This window comes from Pongo pygmaeus, chromosome 6 (genome assembly GCF_028885625.2).
Source record: "Pongo pygmaeus isolate AG05252 chromosome 6, NHGRI_mPonPyg2-v2.0_pri, whole genome shotgun sequence".
NCBI lineage: Eukaryota > Metazoa > Chordata > Mammalia > Primates > Hominidae > Pongo > Pongo pygmaeus.
The window spans coordinates 48821859-48839709 of record NC_072379.2 but is presented as its reverse complement, the minus strand read 5'-3'; the positions used below and the strand labels follow the sequence as shown (position 1 = coordinate 48839709).

General features: G+C 37.6%; 1 protein-coding gene across 1 annotated transcript in view; it reads left to right on the top strand.

Annotated features, from left to right (window-relative positions):
- Nucleotides 1-17851, top strand: part of GPR141 (G protein-coupled receptor 141) — a 228263-nt gene that overhangs the window by 141331 nt on the left and 69081 nt on the right. Inside the window, exon 7 of the mRNA XM_054495680.1 lies at nt 9004-9180. The gene's annotated coding sequence lies outside the window, so the exon portion shown is untranslated. The remainder of the gene's footprint in view (nt 1-9003; nt 9181-17851) is intronic.

Genomic DNA, 17851 nt, shown 5'->3' with positions numbered 1-17851 from the left:
GGGCTAAGTGAGAAATAGGGGTAAGGGGAAAGGAGAAAAGAAGAGAAAAATAACAAACGATCTCTTAGAAAAATGGGGGTACTCTTACATACCGTTTTTTGAAAAACACAATTATTATTTTAAAATTCTACATTTAATTGAATCCTTTGTTATGGCAAATACGCGGTTAACACAAAGCTGTGAGACCGGGCGGGGAAAGATAAGAGGAGCGTTTTTGTGGTTAGGATGGTGGATGGCTGGTTAGTGTTTCATATATTTTTTTCTACTATCTATTCCCCTTTTTCTTCCCCATGTTGAAACAAGCACAGAAATTTGTCCCAAGATTAAAAAAAAATAGATGTGGTTTTTTGTTTGTACATTCTCAGGTCCTCAGGGATTATCTGTGGCTAGAGAAGTGGCTTGACGGGGATTAGAGAAGGACTCAGTCTGCCCAGGTTGGAGGCGGTGCAGGAGCTGGGTTTATTGGTTGTAAGAAAAGAGGGATCCTGTGCTGTCCTGGTGGTGTACCACCACAGGGGCAGCCGAATACAAGAGAAAGGTTGCCTGGCATTTCTGGAAAGATGGGGCTGTGGTACCTTGCAGATGTTCCCTGTGTTTTTCATCAGCTGCAGTGACAGAGAGCTTAATGTCTTCTTAAAGCCACCTGATAGGGCAATGAGAGACAAGCAATGAAGGACCGGATGCCTTTTTCCTCCTGCCCTGCTGGGCCTTGGCAGCACTGGAGACTCTGGACATGAGGCACTGCTCAGGGCAGATAAGGAATCTCCAGAAAGAACTGTGTTAAGTTTTTCTCCATAGCCTGTGGGAATGGAGGCTTGAAGTCAGAAAATCATGTGAATAGAATATAAACAGGACATTTCTTATTGCCTAGTTTGTGGACTGAGAGTCATACCCATTAGTTCGACTTTATTATTTTCTGCGTTGAGGAAAGCAAAGATCACCTGGTGGCCATCAGGCAGACCATCCAGAGGCAAACTCCTCATCCGGGGAATTCAGAAGTAATTAGACTTCCCTATTCTCTAAAGCCAGCGCCTGGTTTCAGGCTTCTTTCCCCACAATTTATAACTAGAATTTCTATACATCTCCGGAATGCTTGCATGTCGAAGCTCATTGCGTAACCCTTCTTGACATCAAAGCACCAAAATTCCTACAAATGTAATCATTTATCATAATCTACATGGCTAATGTGGTCCAATTTACTCTTAAGCTCCCGCTTTAAGGCCCTTAAATACTTCCAAGGAAAAATCCACTGCTGTGTGCTCAGTTCTCTCTTGCTGAGGCACCCCACCGCACTCTTCTGCAGCGTTCTTTTATCTGATAAAACTTTCCTCTTTGAACCTATTCTGTTGTTGGTAAATTCTTCTTACTACTTGTGAGACAATCACTTTCTGTTGCTGAGGCTCTGACACCTTGCCCAGCATGAATCTTCTTTCTTAACAATTGTTTCTGAAAGAACCTCACATACTGTTCAATGATTTGTCAACCCTATGAGGCATTACCTGTTTGTATAGCATGACTGGTCCTGTCTTGAGCAATCACTGTTGCCCAACATTTATTATAATTTTGAAACTAAACTACAGAGCCAGACAGGACAAAGGCATCCTTAGCGTATTCAAGCAAAAAGATCAGGAAACTCCTAACTTACTGTGCGGACCTCCTTTCTGAGGCAGTGAGGATTCTCTCCCCTCTTCCTCTCCTTACCTCCTCCCTCTCCTTCCTCTTCTCTCCTCACCCTCCTTCTCTCCTTCAGCCTCATCACTACATCTCTACTCTCATTCACTTAGAGAAAGAGGCAACAGCACAAACTCAAGGCTCATGAAGCCATGTGGAGGAGAAATATAAGAATCCTAACAATTAACTTCTTCTGATGATTATTCACAAGAAAAGACAATGCCTTTGAGAGCATTTACTCTGTTCTCAAGGACAAACAAGAAAACGTGGATGCTGAAATGAGATGAAAGGTGACAAAACAGGATAAGGGTATGAGATACAATCTGAGAGTAGACAGAAACTGGCCAACGTGCAGGCTGTGGGAGGAGGAGGGGAGGCTAAGAGTGCCCATTTCTTTGCATGAGGTCCACGTGACTGGTGATATAAGAAGAAGGATCCAGAGAGACCAAATAAAGATTATCATGCATATAAAGTGATATTGAATGCCGTGGTTTTGCTGTGAGAGCTAAATGGGCTTGCCAACTTCATGACCACAGAGAATGGCCTTCAGGGAGGAAACTTTGAGGGGCTGACTTCTGTAGGTCCCAGGTAGAAGAGGAGAAAGAAGAAAAAGACCATCTCTTCCACGTCTAGGGCTTTTGATAAATTGGCTCCACCCAATATGGAAGTATGGAGACAAACTGCTATTGTTCATCAACACGATAATTGTTCTCACCTCTGTGGGGAGAATTAAGAGGTAGGCAAGAGAACATAAGGAAAAACCTCCTCTTCTGGAAACCATCTAACATTTTCTCAGTTGCTGCTTCTCTTAATTCAGTGGGGTTAACCATTAAGCTCATGCTAATCAAGGAGTTTTTGTTTACCCCTTTGGGAAGGAAGATTATGATTCTATTAGCACAGATCTCCTCCTCTAATATCAATCACTCTTCATTTTAGGGTCCTCCTAGGACTTTCACTATTTTTTTTACTGAAGACTCTGAAAAGGATCAGGACAAAATGTTAAATAAACTTAACCCTGTAGCCACTCTGTTCCAAAAGCTAAAATTTTTATTGACTATATTATTTTTCATCCCATATTATATCCAGCTACATAATTCAATATAGGCTTCTGCATTGAGATCAGATAATAACATGAAGATGCTGAGTTAGAAGAGAAACTCCAAGGCCAGGCGTGATGACTCATGCTTGTGATCTCAGACTTTGGGAGGCCCAGGTGGGCAGATCACCTGAAGTCAGGAGTTCAACACCAGCCTGGCCAACATGGCAAAACCCCATCTCTACTAAAAGCACAAAAATTAGCTGGGCATGGTGGTGTGTGCCTGTAATCCCAGCTACTTGGGAGGCTGAGGCAGGAGAATCACTTGAACCTGGGAGGTGAGCCGAGATCGCACCACTGCACTCTAGCCTGGGTGACAGAGCAAGGCTCCGCCTCAAAAAAAAAAAAAAAAGAGAGAGACACCCCAATTTGGAATGTAAGTGACTTCCATCATGATATCCCAAGGGAGAGAATTTAGTTCACGGAATAAACTTTCTTGCAAGTTAAAATCCAAACACATTAAAGACCAAAAGAAGTAAGGCCTGACACCCAATTTACTTGGCTCTGAAAGTTAAAATTGAAAGAAACCAAGCTTCCAGATTCAGCTTAGTCAATTCTTAATCTATTCTGTCAACCTGATGGGTTTTTGATACAAGGTGGAGTTGATGTTTTTTTCTGCGGTCTTGGAGTTGGAAGAATATAGTTCCTCTGAAGTTATGATTTCAGTGCTGAGTCATTGAGTGCCTTATATTTTTAAAGTTTATCACAGTAGTCCTAGCTTCTAAAATTTATCCCAGGCAAAATATGTCAGCAGAAACACAATGGGAGTGCAAGTTAAGGAGACAGACCTTGAAAATATTCTTGATTTTAGGCTCACCAGGATGTCTGTCAGTCAAGACTCACAGTCATGAGTCCAAGACTGGTAAACATACACTCAACAGGGAGAATCCCCCTGCCAAGAAGTTCACATTGGCATTATGCATTTTATCATATCCGGGGAAGAAGGAATCCGCATATGTATCTGGTCTTCTCACCTCTTAAGAGTGGTATTTGGGTCACTGGTGTTTTCTTTGTGACAAGTACTTTGTTTTTCCTGCAATCTGTGAATCCCTTCAATGGCTACAAGGTAGGAGATATTAATTGCTCCTTTTTCAGATGAGAAAGCTAGATAGGAAAAGACTTCTTGTCTAAAATTAGACCAAAACTGGAGGAGAATGGGAAAATTTGATATGCAAGGTTTCAGGGCATGTGCAGCCACAGTTTGGGTGTATGTGGTGCTCACCTATATTGGGTAATGGACAAGCTTACTGGTGTCACTTCAGAGAAATACTACTGGGATGAGTTTGTGATGTTGCTCCAGTGTTCCCCAGATGAGTTCTTGCAATATTTATTTTCTAGAAAAAATGCTGAAAGGAAGATAAAAAACAGGAAGTCAGGTGCCATGGCCTATAATCCCAGCACTTTGGGAGGCTAAGGCAGGAGGATCACTTGAGCCCAAGAGTTCAAGACCTGCCTGGGCAACATAGGGAGACCTTATCTCTACAAAAAATTAGCCGGGTGTGATGGCGTACACCTGTAGTCCCAGCTACTCAGGAGGCTGAGGAGGGAGGATTGCTTGAGCCTGGAAAGTCAAGGCTGCAGTGAGCCATGATCACGACACTGCACTCCAGCCTGGGTGACAGAGCAAGACCCTGTCTCAAACAAACAAACAAACAAACAAAAAACAGGGAAATTTCACTAATACCTACTTTTACTTGCCCGCTGGTTTATTTTACAGCTTTTCAGTAGAATTAGCTGGATGGTGGAGGCTCTGAAAATTGTGTATGTGTCTGTGTGTTTTGTTTTTTGTTTGTTTGCTTGTTTTTGCAGTGGTAGGACACTGTCTATGAATTAGGACAGGAAAGGTTGAAATAGCAAGTGGCATCAATGAAAAAGGCACAGTGGGCATTCATGAAAAAAGCTCTTCAGAGGGGTTTCTGGAAATATGGAGAGAGAGGATTTTCCTGCCTTTCCTGTAGCCTTGGTCATACAAAAAATATCAGTTAAATGCAAAAAGAACAATCAATTACTCAGCAATACTTCATCACCCACTGAGATAATTCTAAAGAAATCACAGAAACTTGTATTTATCAGTTACCTGACACTAGTTATATATCAGGTATGTGTCATGTACATTTTCTTTTCACAGTAATCAGGTGAGGTAAGTATTATATTCCTGTGTTTTTTGTTTTTCATGAAGAAATTGTGGTTTGTCAACTTCGCCAAGTTGACAGAGGGACGTGACACATGTTAGTTCTGGCTACTGGCAGCACGGTTAAATTGTCTCTTAAGGATGCAAATGGTCTCTTTTTCTCTTCAGTTGCAACTAGTAACACATATTGATTAAGTTAGGGATTTTTTTTTTGCACTTAAAGAAATGGAAAGCTTAACTAAATATGACAAAAGTTACAGACATTAAATTTTCTCATATTAGAAGAATTTTTAGAACGCATGGAGGAACAGGGGTTTTGTGCAGTGCCTGGACTGATGTCAAAGACCCAGCTCTTTAATAATCCAGTATGCCAACCTCAGCATGTTGGGTACTTGTTCTTAGATGTACCCCCTGCATGGGTACAACTATGGAAGCTTGTTCTCATTCAACTCAGTTTCAAAAAGAAAGGACAGGTGTCTTTGTTATCTCCCTGCTAACCCCCTAAAAAATAGGAGAGCAAAGTCTTTCTCAGGAACCTCCAGTGGCTGTGCCTGCGTCATATTTCCATCTTTAGACCAATCACCAGCAAGGAGGATGTGCATCACCAAGCCTGGCTAAAAATTTATTGGCTGAGAATAGAACCACCACAGCTGGGCACTTTGCCAACCAAACAAAATTGACATCTCATTTGAAAGGAAGTGGGAAAATCCCTAGGTGAGCAATAGCTGTGTTTTCCAAAAATGTCAATCTACAGGAAATATCATCCTTGTGTCAACTTTTGGTTCATGGTGTTTGGTACTTACTTTAGTTTCTGTAGATGAATAGAAGGAAACAGAAGACTAGGAAAGATTCAATACCTGAAAACAATTGATAGATATATTGACTTGATGGTAGAGTACATTTAAATGAAGAATGAGGAAATTAGACAAACCTGATTCATAGTTGAGTTTTCCTATCATAAAACACACCACAGTTTTATTACCTATTTAACTGATATGATGTGTAAGAAAAAACAAATACATATATTTAATAATATCAAAGCATGTCAAAACCTGTGGTTCCATCCTGGTCCCTATCAATAATGGAAGATGAAGTTTCAAATTGATTTAGTGATGACAGTTTAGTGATCCTGATGACTTTCTGGTAATGGAGAACCAGAGGAGCAACTGTAGATGTAAACTGATTTTATTTTCTTTAGGTAATGCTGTTTCTAGGAAAGCAGAAGTTTTTTTTGTATGCTCCATTTCCTGGGTTGGCCATGGAGAGAAAAGTGTGAATAAGTGAAAAGATCGCATTTAACAGCTCTGATTTAGATTGTCCTGCACGTAGAGAATACACACAATGAATCTAATAATTGTACTATCTTACAGGGTTGCCTGAGGACTCTGTAAGATAATAGGAAGAAAATATTTGTTGAAGGCATAAGTATCTAATAAACACTAGCAATAGGATTATAAATCTCATAAATGCAATCTGACTAACATAATACCAAGTAATAATAGTATTTGTTAATAATGGCCTTGAGCAAATTACTTCAATATTTCTAGTTTGCTTCCCTATCTATAAAACGAAACTGATGATTCCTACCCTCATAAAATTGTTGTGGGGATAATATTAAAAAATTATGAAATTCTTACTGTCTGCCTGGCACAAAGTAAGCATCTGTCCATCTGCCCACTAAGCAAACATTTGAGCACATACAGTGTGTTTGGTGCTACTGTGCTAAGTGCGGTGAAGCAGTAATAGATAAATCATCGTTCCTAATTTCATAGGAAATTCCCTATGAAATTAGGATAATACAGATATTCCCTATGAAATTAGGATAATATAGGGTAATAGATAAATCATAGTTCCTAATTTCATAGACCCACCTTTCTGTTGAACTGTATACAAAATATGGATATCGAATCTAAACAATTGAGTTTATTATGGTAGATAATTTAAGGTTTCGATGTGCAAGTTGAAATGGTAGTGAAAGTGAGAGTGTGTGAGAGGGAGACTGGTGCATAAAGGTGAAGGAATTCAAAGGCAAAGAGACTGTGTCTAGTGGAGTGCTGGCAAATGCAAGGAGGCTGTTGAGTGACATTTCACGAGCAGATGACACGTTCCCTAGCAAAGGCAGAATCAAACTAACAGGCAGCTTCTGGACCTACGCTGTTAAGTACAATGCCTGGTGTAATAAGCATTTTTGAATGAATTGATAAAGTCATCCTTGGAGGAAATACACTCTGAAGATTCAGGGACCAAAATAAAGGATTAAGAGAAGGATGTTAAGTAAACAGTAAGCCACAGATTTTTTTTTTTTTTTTTTTTTTTTTAAAGAGAGTAAAACTCTTTTAAAGCCACTAAGGTAAAGACACAGTGTAACTGTTTCTTATCTTTCTCAAGCAAGAGCTGGCCATTCTCTTTGAACCTCTCAGGGAATGAGTGAGTGTTAAAACTATCATTGATGATGAGTTCCAAGCCGGGACTCCATCAGGTAGAGAGAGTGCCTGGAACTGAAGAAGCTAAATCTACCTTCAAGTCCAGGGTGCAGCCCAGGGCCACTAAAAGCAATTAAGGCTAAACTGTCAAGAGCTGAGTAAATGTAGACTTGGCAATGTGATGATTAATATTGAGTGTCAACTTGATTGGACTGAAGGATGCAAAATATTGTTCCTTGGTGGGTCTGTGAGGGTGTTGTCAAAGGAGATTAACATTTGAGTCAGTGGACTGGGAGAGGCAGACCCACCCTCAATCTGGGTGGGCACCATCTAATCAGCTGCCAGCATGGCCAGAATAAAAGCAAGAAGAAGAACATGGAAAGACTAGACTGGTTGAGTCTTCTGGCCTCCATCTTTCTCCCATGCTAGATGCTTCCTGTCCTTGAACATCGGACTCCAAAGTCTTCAGCTTTGGGACTCTTGGACCTTTGACCATAGACTGAAGGCTGCATTGTGGGCTTCTCTACTTTTGAGGTTTTAGGACTCGGACTGGCTTCCATGCTCCTCAGCTTGCAGACGGCCTATTGTGGGACCTTACGTTGTGACCGTGTGAGTCAGTACTCCTTAATAAACTCCCCTTCATATATACATCTATCCTATTAGTTCTGTCCCTCTAGAGAACTCTGACTAATGTAGGCAATGAGGCAAGAAGTTAAGGTTTACGGTCAAAAGAAAAGGTCGGAGACTATTCCACTAAACATGGTGATGCCTGAAGCTCATAACTGGGGGCTGACCGGGCTTAGCTTGGAATAAAAGCTCTTGTTTGGTGATTCAGTTACTAGGTCTATTTGATATGTGTACATGTGTGTGTTTGAAACTTATTGATGAATAAATACATTAAAAATTGAAATTCTACCCTGATATTCTAAGCCTTCCTGCCTAAGACAAAATACCATTAGATTTCTTCTCTATTTATAGGGGTATTGTCTCCCACAGAGCAGGGCCTGCTGCTCTGTTTCTGGAAAAACACATTCTGCTTTAAAAATGATACTCTGTAACTCTGTTTCCTGAGAATTACACAGGACTTGAATCTAGTCCTTTGCTGAGATGAAGTACAAATTTGAGGTGCATTCATATTTCCCATAAAATATGTTTGTCACCCTAGCAACTGCCCTAAAATAACCTTGTAATACCCTGACATGAGTATAAATACAATTTCTCATACTCTGAGAAGCCAAGCAAGTGATGTAAGTTATTTCAACAGAAGTCTTCCAGGTGTAGACTTCAGGGTGGAAGCCAGGATATCATCATCATCATCATCATCATCATCATCATCATCATCATCATCTTCATCATTTTCATCGTATCATTTTTTTTCACAATATTTCTTTACAGGTGACAAAGGTTTTTATAACTAAATATAGTATCTGAATGCATTAAATGGTAAGAACCTTTGCCTCTGCACTAGTGGGGATGTTTGGTGGCCCTTGTTTCAGATCATTCTGAAGTGTGAAGTTTGAAATTTGTTGAACACTTTAAAGAGAAAATACTGCTTTAAACAAATGTCACACAAATTGTAAAACAAACAAATTTTCAAAAAATCTATAATAGAGATATAGGCAATTACCCCACTGTTGTAATTAGCAAAATGACGCTCAAAAGTCTATATGGTCTTTCTACAGACACCCAGTTTACTAGATGAAGGGGAGAAATTGAGTGCAGCTCAACTTCCAAATCTCTTTGTACTACTGTGAATGCAGCATCTACATCCTAATTCACATGGCTGGAAAGCTCAGTTGCAACAGGGATATTTTGGACAGGTTATCAGAATGAAGATGGACAATATTCATTAGTCACAGGTATGTGGTTTTCAGCGAGGCATTTGGCAAGGCCGCTGCTGGCTATGTTGACCTTACGGAAACACAGGGTGTATGATATTTGGAGAATACCTCCAGGCAAAGGATACTCGTTAATGAACTGGTGCCCAACTGGAGGCTATCAGGTAGCTGGTGGAGGACTTGTACCTCAGGTCTGTTGTTTTGGACAATTTTTCACATCTTGAATGAGGTGAGTGGTCAGACTTAGGATCTAAAAAGTCCTGAAGAAGGCAGGAGCAAACTAAAGTTTAATAATGATTAATAAAATGTCCTTCTCCTGGGTCCCAAATCACAGGATGGTGGAAGTTGTGCTTGAAGGCAGTTCTTAAAGCATCACATAAGAGGAGAGAAATTTTATTTCACAGGTCGGAGCACACTGAAGGCATTTGGTGGAGTTTTGGATGAACACTTTAAGAAAGAGGAACTTACGGAAACTGAAGGATGTTGTAAATAGAATGGCTGGGAGAATGGAGGAACTCAAAACCACATCATGCGAGTACTGCTTTAAAAGATCACAGCTCCAGACATGGAGAAGGGAAGACTCAGACAGGACAAGAAAATCATCATTCAGTACTTGCAGGGCTGTCATGGAGAAAAGGGATTACACTTTTTTTCTCCTTGGCTATAAGATGGGAATTTAAAATGTGAGTCGTTAGTGTAAGGAAACATTTCAGTTTGTAAGTAATAAATAACTTTAAATGCCAGAGCTGTCAGAAGATGAACAACTAGAGACTGGATGGTACTTGGAGGGGTGTCTCCGGTATCAGTGAGTAGTTCTGAACACTGAGATTCTGTGCTTCACAGATCCCTCCTTTGCTCTTTAAATATTTGGCATGTTATCACCACCCTCTTTTTTGTGTGGAGTCCCAATAATGGAAATCATCCTTTTTAGGTGATTCAGATAATTTTGAAGATCTGCAGCAGAGTTCAACCAGAGTTTACTTTGCACGTTGATTTAATAGGTGAGAGCTGGAAGCTCACAAATGCCATATGCAAATTTGTTCTAAATGAGCTCTAAATATGGATTTGGAACTAATTGTTCTGGCATTTATTTCAATGAGATAAAGCACTGGACAAATATATTTCAAAGTGAGGAAGAGGATGTTTTAGCATTGTTCCCAGGAAAATGAGCTGTAGCATGCAGGTAATTCAGAGAGGAGGACATTTAATGTGAAGTTTCATGTGAGAAAACAGGATGCTGGCTGAATCATTATTTAGAAATAATAGAACCGTGGGCTGAGGCAGGTGGATCACGAGGTCAGGAGTTCGAGACCAGCCTGGCTAAGATGGTGAAACCCCGTCTTTACTAAAAATACAAAAATTAGCCAGGTGTAGTGGCACGCGCCTGTAATCCTAGCTACTAGGGAGGCTGAGGCAGGAGATTCACTTGAATCCAGGAGGTGGAGGTTGCAGTGAGCCCAGATCGTGCCATCGCACTCCAGCCCGGGCAACAAGAGTGAAAACTCCATCATAAAATAATAATGATAATAATAATAGAACTATGAAAATAATTAGTGTCAAATCACCTGTACCACTAAATTTTTAGTGGGGAACATTTAAAAATGAACTTTTATTATTTAAGTATATTGTTTACACAGCAAAATGCACAAATCACAGAAGTGCAACCAGATGAATTATCACAATGTCAGCACATTTGAGCGCTCGCCACCCAGAGCAAGAGATAGCACGGAAGTACCCCTTCTTCCCCTAATTGCTCACACTCCTCCCAAGCCTTCAGTGGTAACCACTGGCAGGACTTGCAACATCATAGATCAGTTTTCCCTGTATTTAAACTTCATGTAAACATAACCACACAGCGAATTCTTTGTTTTTGGCTTCTTTTCTCAATACTATGTTTGTGAAATGCATCTGTGTTTTTGCATGTAACATTATTTCATTCATTTTCATTGTTAAAGAGCAACTACACATCCATATTTTTTTTTAAAAGAATACATTTTATTGTTGAGCCACATCAAGGATTATTTCCAGATTTTGACTACTTTGCTTTTTTCTGTTATGAACATTCTTGTAGTATTTTTGGCACATATACATATGCATTTTCTGTTGGGTACATATCTAATAATGAAATTGCTGGATCATGAGACAAAGGAATGTTGAGCTTGAGAAGTAAAGCTTTAGCTGTACCACTAGCAGCATATGCAAATTCTATTTGCTCCACATCCTCCTCAATACTTGGTATTGTGGTCTTTTTAATTTAAGCCATTTGGTATATATTTAGTGGTATTCCATGGCTGTTTTTAATTATCATTTACCAGGTGACTAATTTAGATGACTAATATCGCCTGTACTTATGAGAAAACCTTCTTTTGCAAATTGCTTATCCAGGTATTTTGTATGTACTAATTTTATTATATTATCTATCTTTTTTCTCATTTATAAATATTTGATATGAGTCTTTGGTCAGTTATATGAACTACAAATATCTGCTTTCATTTCATGGTTTCTCTTTTTACTGTCTTGATGATATCTTTGATGAGTATAAAGTCTTATTTTAAAGTAGTTTGACTCAGTGTCCTTTTTAGTGATTAGTGGGTTTTGTATTCTTAAAAAAATTTTCCTATACTCCAAGGTCAAGAAGATAATCTTTGTTATCTTCTAGAAGCCTTATTGTCTCACTTTTCACATTTAGGTTAACAATCTATCTGGAACTGATTTTTTGCAAATAATGTGAGGTAGAAACTGAAGATTCATTTTTCCCCCTGATTTGAATGTTTAATCGACCCAACATCATTTATTAAAAAGACTTCCATCCTTCCTTCCTTCCTTCCTTCCTTCCTTCCTTCCTTCTTTCCTTCCTTCCTTCCTTCCTTCCTTCTTTCCTTCCTTCCTTCCTTCCTTCTTTCCTTCCTTCCTTCCTTCTCTCCCTCCCTCTCTCCCTTTCTCTCTTTCCCTCTTTCTTCTTTTCTTCTTCCCCACTGCTTTACATTGCCACCATTTTTGTAAATAAGTGTTCATATATGCGTGTGGATCATTTGCTGGACTCTATACTATACTTCTTTATGATTGTGCTAATACCATGCTGTTTTAATAATTTTAGCTTTAAAATAAATCTTGGTATCTGGTAATTTAGTCTTTCAAATATTTTTATTTTCTTCCATTGTCTTGGACATTTAAGGTGCTTTACATTGCCATATAAATTTTTGGATTTACTTGTTAATTTTCACAAAATCATTTATTTGGATTTTTATTAGGAATATATTGAATATAGGTAGTTTTGGGGAAGCACTGCCATCTTCACAATATTGAATCTTTTTATGTGAAAGTAATGCATAGTCTTCCACCCACTGAGATCTTTGTTAATTTCTCTCAATATTTTATATTATTCTACACTGAAGACTTGCTTATCTACTGTTAAATTTATTCCTAGGTATTTAATTTTTTTCATTTTGATGCTAATTTAAATGGTATTATTTTTAAAAATTGTATTATTTGCTTCTTTGTTGCAAGTGTGAAATGCAATTGATTTTTGAAAATTAATACGTAACTTTTGGCTTTGCAATAGTTAACAAATTTATTCTATAAGTCTATCTGTGGAGTCTTTGTATTTTATATGTATAAAATAATGGCCCTTGCAAATAAAGATTGTGTTATTTCTTTCTTTACAATATTATACCTTTTATTAATTCTTTTGCCTCACTGCATTCTGTTAGGATCCAATAAAACATCTTTAGTAAGAGCGGCAACAGATGGCATCCTTGACTTATACTTGCTATCAGGAGGAAAGCATTCAATATTTTCCCATTAAAGCAGGTCATTTGCTGTAGGATTTTACATGTATCCATCTATTCTTCATTTGTAGGTGCCTTTTAAAAAATCATGGATGGATGTTGAATTTTATTGCGATTTTTCTGCCTCTCTTTGAGATGATCCTATGATTTTTCTCCTCTATTTTGCCTAGGTGGTGAATTGCACTCAACTGATTTTTACATGTGTTGTCTGCTTGGAATAATTCTCGCCTGACCATAATGCCATGCCTTAGTGTGTGTGTGTGTGTGTGTGTGTGTGTTTTCCTTCTGAGGCAGGTCTCATTCTGTTGCTCAGGCTGTAGTGCAGTGACTTGATCATAGCTCACTTTAATGTTGAACTCCTGGGCTCTTGCTTTGGCCTCTCAAAATGCTGGCATCTTGAGCCACCATGCCCAGCTATAATTTATGTGTATCACTAGATTTTATTTGCTAATATTTTGTGTAGGAGTTTTGTGTCTATATAAATCAGAGTAGACGTTGCTTAGGCCTTTTATTATAATTTCCTCACTGGATTTTGCTATCAAAGTTATGATAACCTCAAAAAACGAGTTAGAAAATCTTTCTTTTTTTCTGTGCTCTGGAATAATATATGTAAAATTGATGTTATTTCTAAATGTTTAGAATAATTCACATAAAATCATTAGGACTGGAAGTTTGTTTTCAAAGAGTTGTAGTTACAGATTTCATTTCTTTTACTAGATATTAACTATTTGTATTATATATTTCTTCATGTGGCAGTTTAGTATATAAATTATGGCTTTTTAAATTATTTCACCATTTTATTGAAATAATTGCTCTGAAACTGTTATATCTTTTTGTTAGCATTTTATTACCTGAGGGATGTGTAGTTAAGCCCCTTCTTTAAAAAAATCTTGATACTTGGATTTTGTGCCCTCTTTCTTTTTTTCTCTATTTTTCTGGAGATTCATTGAATTTATTAGTCTTTAAAAGAATGAACTTGTAGATTTATTTTCTCTTTTATATATTTCTTTTATCTTTCATTGACTTCTGCTTGATTTTTCTTCTTTCTTGCTGCTTACCTTGAGTTTCATTCATTTCACCTTTCCACCTCTACTGTATGCATTTAAATATGACCTTAATTGTAATATTAAAGTTTTTATAAGTTGAATTTTCATTATCATTCAGTTAACAGTATTTCCTAATTTTCCTTTGTACTCACATTTTAGCTTGTGATTTATTTAGAAGTATATTGTGTACTCTTCAAACATATAAAGGTTTTAACATTATCTTTTTGTTACTGATTTCTAGCCTAATTGTGCCTATTATCAGAAAATATACTCTGTATAGTTTCAGTCTTATTATATTTGTTATATTTGCTTTATATCTACCATTGGGTTAATTGAGATTGTTCATATGATGTGAATTCTGCATTTGCTGAGTAGAAGGTACATGAATTAGGTCAAGTTTATTGATTGCATTGTTCAAATGTACTATATTCACATTGAATTTTTGTCTGCTTGTTGTATCACAGAGAGGTTTGTTAAAATCTTCTACTATGATAATAAATTTGTCCATTTTCCCTTTTGTCATGTCATTGTTTTGCTTCACATATTTGAGACTAAAATTGCAACAAATTCAGAATTGTAATGTTTTAGAAAGATTGACACTTTTATTATGAAATTACCTCTCTTTGTTGCCAATAATGTTTCTTGCCTTAAAGTCTAATCTGCTAAGTGCTCAGTGCATTTACATATTATTATCATCAAATTTTGGGTTTTAAATTTGCCCTCTTACTCTTTGTTTTCTACTTATCTGTCCATTCTATATGTCTTTTCTGTACTTTTTGGCATTTTTTGGATAATATTTCTTCATTCCATTTTTTCCTGCTTTATCTTGCTAATTTTGTTGTTATTTTTTAGTGACTATTCCAAAGATGATGGTGAGCATTCTTGACTGAGTAAAGTCCAATATTAATTAGTATTTTTACCACCTTCAAGAAGATGCAAAGATTTTAGAACACTTGAATTCAATTTATATCTCTTCCATGCTTTATCCTATTATTGTAATGAATTTTGACTCTACCTATATTTTAAATCCTGTTAGGTGATTACTATTGTTATTGTAAATCTTCGATATGTATGTAGGTTTACCCACACATTTGCTTTTTCTATTGCTCTTGGTTTCTTTGTGCAGTTCTGGCTCTCACCTGGGATTGCCTTTGCACTTTTGGAATCACTCCTTTTAGCATTTCCCTTAGTTCATGTTGGTGGGTTACAAATCATCATAGTTTCAGTTTGTCTGAAAATATTATTTTATCATCAAGATGATGGATATTTTTATTGCATAAAGAACTCTAAATTAGCAGTTATTTTCTTTTATAATTTTGAAGATGTTGTTCCATTTCCTTTGGGTTCCATTGCTATTGTTGAAAAGTCTATCTTCAATCTTACTGTTGCTCACTTAAAAGTTTTTTTGCCTCCAAACAGATTTTAAGTTTTGTTTTTGTTTTTCCTTTAGAGATGGACATCTCACTATGTTGCTTAGGCCGGTCTCAAACTCCTGGCTGAAAGCAATCCTCTCATCTCAGCTTCTCGTGTAACATAATTTTAAAATTTCTTTCTTAAGTTTTTTATTTCATATATTGGACCTTGGTGGAGTTTTTGTTGTTGTTTCTATCCTCTTTGGGATTCATAGTGCTTCTTGAGTCTACGTCTTTTTTTTATTATGATTTTTTAAAAAATGTATTGCCCTTTAAAATATTGTTTCTTCCAAATTCTTCCTCTTGTTTCTTTCCAGAGCAACATTATAGGCATGTTAAAAGTTTGCCCTATGTCTTTCATGACTTTTGTGTGATTTTATATAATTTTTATCTTTTTTTGTTGCCATTATTCAATCTGGTATTTCTTTTTTTTCTTTTTCTTTTTTTTTTGAGACTGAGTTTCGCGTTTGTCGCCCAGGCTGGAGTGCAATGGCGTGATCTCAGCTCATTGCAACCTCTACCTCCTGGGATCAAGCGATTCTGCTGCCTTGGCCTCCCTAGTAGCTGGGATTACAGGCACCCACCACCATGTCCAACTAATTTTTGTATTTTTAGTAAAGACGGGGTTTCACCAATGTTGGCCAGGCTGGTCTCGAACTCCTGACCTCAGGTGATCCACCTGCCTTGACCTCCCAAAGTGCTGGGATTACAGGTGTGAGCCACCATGCCCAGCCCAATCTGGTATTTTCTACTGACCTATATATTTCAATTCCGTCATCCTCTGTGTCTAATCTTCTATTAGTCTTCATCAGTTAAGTAACTTTAGTTATTTTATTTTTCAGTTTCAGAATTTCTGTTTGATTAAAAAAATTCTCTAGTGTAAATTTTCTATATTTTGTGTACTCTCTTCAAACAATTAATTCCAGCTATTTTAAAGCCAATCAATTCTGAATGCCCTTGTGCATTTGTTTCTATTTTCTGTTTATTTTCATGGTCTGTTTTTCTAGACTTATCTTCAGACATGCCTCTTAATAGTTACTGAAATTTGGACATTGTGTTTAAAAAGTTTGAGAGTCAATTTATTGATCTGGTTAGTGTTATCGTCCTCCAGAGAGTATTTACTTTTGCTTGATGTGTGTGAGGAGGTCGTTATGATGATGGCAAATCTCCTAATCTATTCAGTGATTGTCTACCTAATTAAGCAATTTAGGTGATTTGAAATTGGGCTCCCACTTTGTGATGGTACAATATTTCTAGCACATGCTGTCTCCTAGGGTGTAGCCCTTCAGGAGTCCTAACTGAAAATTTGAGGTAATTATAAAGGCACCACCTCCTTGGTGGTCTCTGTTTGCTTCTTAAACTAGATTTCCTTTACTTCTGAGCATCTTAGTCACTCTATTTCACCTGTTTCTTCACCTCTCAGTGTCCAGTTTCAAATCAGCAGTGCCTTGAGTAAAAAGTACTCAGGAGTTGAAAATCAGGTTCACTGTTTTGTACTTCCCATCTTCCGGGGATTTTATTTCTTCAAGCTCTCATTGCCTGGGCAGCTTTCTGAAGCCTTCAAACTTACAGGTTTTGCATTCTGTTCATTTTTGTAAGCTGCTCTCAGCAGGAGGGTTTGTCAGCAACAATCTTCTCTACAACTAATAAAGCTTGAAATATCTCTAGCATGAGTTATTTTGAAGCAGATAACATTTTAACTCATATGGCAGAAAGAACGCACATCTGCTGAAATTGATGAGTTTCCTGATGCAGAGGCCTTCTCCTTCTCTTCAAACTAAGAAACAAAGTTGGAAGCACTTAGAACATTATGTTTGGAGTAAGAAATGTGAATACTGATGAAAACAGAACTGCAAAAATTTCGCCTAAAATAATGAGTGTTTTAGCATTGTAAAGAATACCAGGAATCACCCCAAATTACCAAAGTTATCATTCTACTTAGGGAACTTAAAATAGAAAGAACCCAGGGCCAGTATCATTTTGATGCCTTTTAAAATTTCTTTTTGAAATAGTGAAATGTCACAATGGATTTTAAAAATAGGGGAATGTTGAAAATGTTGATATTTAATAAATTAGTACTTTTTAACTGACAAATTTCTATATAATATTATCATGCTGTCTACATCAGGAGTTCTCAACCCCTGGGCCACAGACCAGCAGTGGTTCGTGGCCTGTTAGGAACTGGGCTGCACAGAAGGAGCGGAGCAGTGCACGAGTGAGCCAGCAAAGTTTCGTCTATATTTACAGCTGCTCCCCATCACTTGCATTACTGCCTGAGCTCCACCTCCTGTTAGATCAGCAGCGGCATTAGATTCTCATGGGAGCGTGAACCTTATTGTTGAATTGTCCATGCTAGGGATCTAGGTTGCAGTGTTCCTTATGAGAATCTAATGTCTGATGATCTGTCACTGTCTTCCATCACCCCCAAATGGGACCATCTAGTTGC